Below are 3,674 nucleotides of genomic sequence, written 5' to 3' on the forward strand. Positions count from 1 at the left end.
TACATGGTTTTAGCACATGCGCCTGAAATATGTGGAATTGTTTCGCAAACATCATTACAATACCCACATGTAGCAAATGTACGATTTCTTCCACTAGTATAATAAACATTTGCTCTTAACATCAGCACAGCTATGTACTGATTTTCTTTCATTTTGTTATGCTTGCTGATCCAGAAGTTTGAGGTTGGATTACTTTCTAAGCATTTTATACCATCACCTTGGACAGGGAGATTTGCCCATTTCTCAAATTCTTCTTTTCTCCAATCATATGTTGCTAACAAATTCAAAGCATAACTCAGAAACCTACGGTCTAAAATGTTGAGTTTTGTGCGTTATGATGATGTTATCAGTTTTTTCATTTATTACTTCTACTGTATACATGAATGAATGAGCTATGTACAGATATGGAGCTGCCCTGAGATACAATAAACTGTTGACTTTATTTAGACCAATTGTTGTACATAGTTTTGGTATACTGAAGCCCCCAAATGATCTTTTCGAATATAGGAGACCATCACATGTGTATGCAGGAAGGTGTAGAAAATGTATGACATACTTTTTTATTGTTTGATCCAGAACGTATAAAGTTTTAGCTTCTGTTCCAGTCGTTTCCAATTTAAATGACAGTTTAGGGACCAAGTACTGACACAAAATTGCTATTTTGTGCGTGGGCTTAAGTGGTAGATTATCAAGTTTTTGAGCCCAATTTGTAGTGTAGTTCCTATATTCCCAATAGGCTCTGCACATTGGAATAACATAACCAGCAGTGTAGACGTAGGACTGAGGTCATCTAGGTCTCTACTGACTATGTTAGACTTAATTAGTTTTGCCAGCTAGCTCAGAGGTCACTAGAAACTTTCTCGAATGTTCAGGAAAGGGTTAACCGTCCTGATTTAGACAAGAAGGGACAACTTTGCTCCCTCAGAATAAAGAGTGTATCTCTAGAGTCGTGTGAAAACAATAGACCACTATTTCACTCAGTCAATCGTGCATGCTTAGTTCCACCAGAGATCAGAGAAATAGAGAGACGGGCGTTTTCAATAAAAGGTGTTATTTTATTGATCAGTCTTCTTTCTCATGCAAGAGAAATGAATTCCACAATTGCAATACTTATTATAAAGTAAAGTGCGTACAGTAAAATTAGTATTATGAAATAATACTGTAATAGCATTGATATGGTTTCTTAGCCTTATAATACTTTAAAATGGATAAAATATATACATACATAAAAACATTGACTAACAAACTCAACTGGTGCTTCTAAAGTATGCCTACCCCAGTGTACCTGACCTAAGCCTAATACGGGGGAAGGAGTAAGTAAGTTGCAGTTTTAAGTTAAGTTAAGTTTTTGCCAAGTATCGGATTCAAGAATTCTCTCTAAGGTTTTAATCAGCTCCGTACCTTGGTTATAGAATGAAGAAGGTCTTGTATCTCGCTTCTCAGGACTCGATCTCCCAGCAACCTGCGAGGGTGACTTGGGAACACCGGAGCTGGATATCTTGGCTGGAGAAAAAGACAGCGTCTCTTTCAGTGCGTCAAGCTGGACTCCTGGGCAAGTAGAAAGACGCTCTGCTCCCAACCACCGTGTGTTTGCTTAAGGCAACATTGGTATATTTATACCTGAAAGCTGCCGGGTTTGACGTAAGGTTGGACATAAGACGTCACTGATGACTAACAGTTCTTTCTGGACTCTAGGAGTTCTTGTGGAAATCAAAACAAAAGCAGGGGGTTTTCCCGTGCTGCTGGAGGCTTGGTTTGTTTAAAGAACGTGTTGTGCTTTCTAGGAGTTTATGGGAGTAGCCTTGCTGTGTTTTGGACTGCATGGGCTAATACTAAATATGGATATGATTCTTATGCCTTTATAAGGATATTATTTGTTATAAACACATGAGGGCATGAATCGGGAATATCGAATTAGGGTCCTAGATAGAAATACAACACCCACTCCACGTATTAATGTCCATCATTACTAAATAATAAGCAATATGAACATATAACGATGCATGTGGGTTTTCCAACCCACCCCAAAATACATAACTTGCATTTGAAATGGTTTATGGATTATACACGAAAATGAATATTGGTACTGTACGCTTTTCAAGCAGGGTTATCATTCAGTTAAATGCATATATACATATCAGCTGAATGAATTGCGAAAATTACACATGAAATGGCTCTGTATACAGAAAAGAAGGTAGAGACCATTTCATCACATATTAATAAGATATTGTACATGTGCTAGAGGCTGAGGTAAATATTGTCTCTAATGTCTCTAAAAATAGAAGCTCTGTTCTCTAAGAATAGTTCTACTTCAAGCAGAGTACCATGTGCCAAAAAAAGTAAATATTTTGGAAGTGAAAAAAAGTTATTTAGCTTTTGTGGACTAAATAGTTCCAAATGTCTTCAGTAGCGTTGTTTATCAAAACTGAAGGCCAAATTCAGAGTTCAGGGAACGCTGTGTGATCATTATTTTTAAAAGTTGTTCTCGTTGTTAGGGGAGAACATCATATCAGACAGACTCGCAAAAAATTGGTCTACAACATCAGGTGAAAGTTCGACCAAGTTTGAAAATACTGAAACTGTGCAGTTCTGTGCATGATTGCTATCATCGATGTTTGGATCAGCAATGCTCACAGAAGGTTGTACCTGTTTGGTGCTGCTTTCCTCTCGTACTTCACCGCCACCTACTCGTAATGGTGAAGTCTCAACGAATGCCGTCATCAGAATAGGTAGCCGCTGGGGACAACACATTGCATGAGTCATTACTGGACAAAGCAAAGTATCGATATCCATTGGTACTGCTGATGGTAGTGTAAGACAGACGTCCAACACGCATGCTTCTCCGCATAGCAGACATCGAAGCACAGGTAAGATGCAATCCTGCCAGAATGGTCTGAATGAAAGAAACCAGGTTGTACTCAGATCTCCTAGCCGGGCCAATCCAAGGACCTTAGTGATACGGTCTCGGTATCGTATTGCTAGGATCGTTTCTTCCATCATTGCTGGAGTCTTGTCTATGGATTGGCTTGCCATATCGGAGCAGAAGGAACAAAAACAAAATTCCTGCCACAAGTCCCAAAATAAAAGGTAGGCCGCCAAAGACAGAATGGACAAAATTCAAAGGGTGCTAACAGTCCCGAAAAAACTGTCTTAAATATATGTGCGATGCCACTGGTATCAGACATGTTTAAGATTTGGCTTAACATTTCTATGAAATGCACGGGGCAATTTGTCGATAAAAGGGTATGTATCTCTGCAGCTGTCCTTGCAACTTGCAGTTCATACGTTTCTTTGGACGAGGTCAGAGGCACAGTAGTCTGTAAAAGAATAGACTTCATTCTGCTCAAAGTATCAATTCGAATAGATATTCACTTAAGGCCATATTGCCGCCTCCATGTCTGGATTGCTGTTTGGATACAATACTTGCATACAGCAAATGACCCTGGAAGTTACAGTTACGAGATAGCATTCTCCTGGCATCATTCCACAACAGCTGTTGTCATTTATTAAAACATAGCTACCGTTAGAAAGTGGTCTGAAAAATGGCTCTATCTGTTTTGCAGGAGTGCCCTGCAGGTGACATGAAAGGTTATTTGAAGACCCTTCGCAGGCTCCATGCAAGTTAATACCTTGACACAGAAGTGTACAGCTTAGTGATTTTTTACAATTATTGC

This window comes from Lissotriton vulgaris, chromosome 1_2 (assembly GCF_964263255.1).
Source record: "Lissotriton vulgaris chromosome 1_2, aLisVul1.2, whole genome shotgun sequence".
In the NCBI taxonomy this organism is placed as follows: Eukaryota; Metazoa; Chordata; class Amphibia; order Caudata; family Salamandridae; genus Lissotriton; species Lissotriton vulgaris.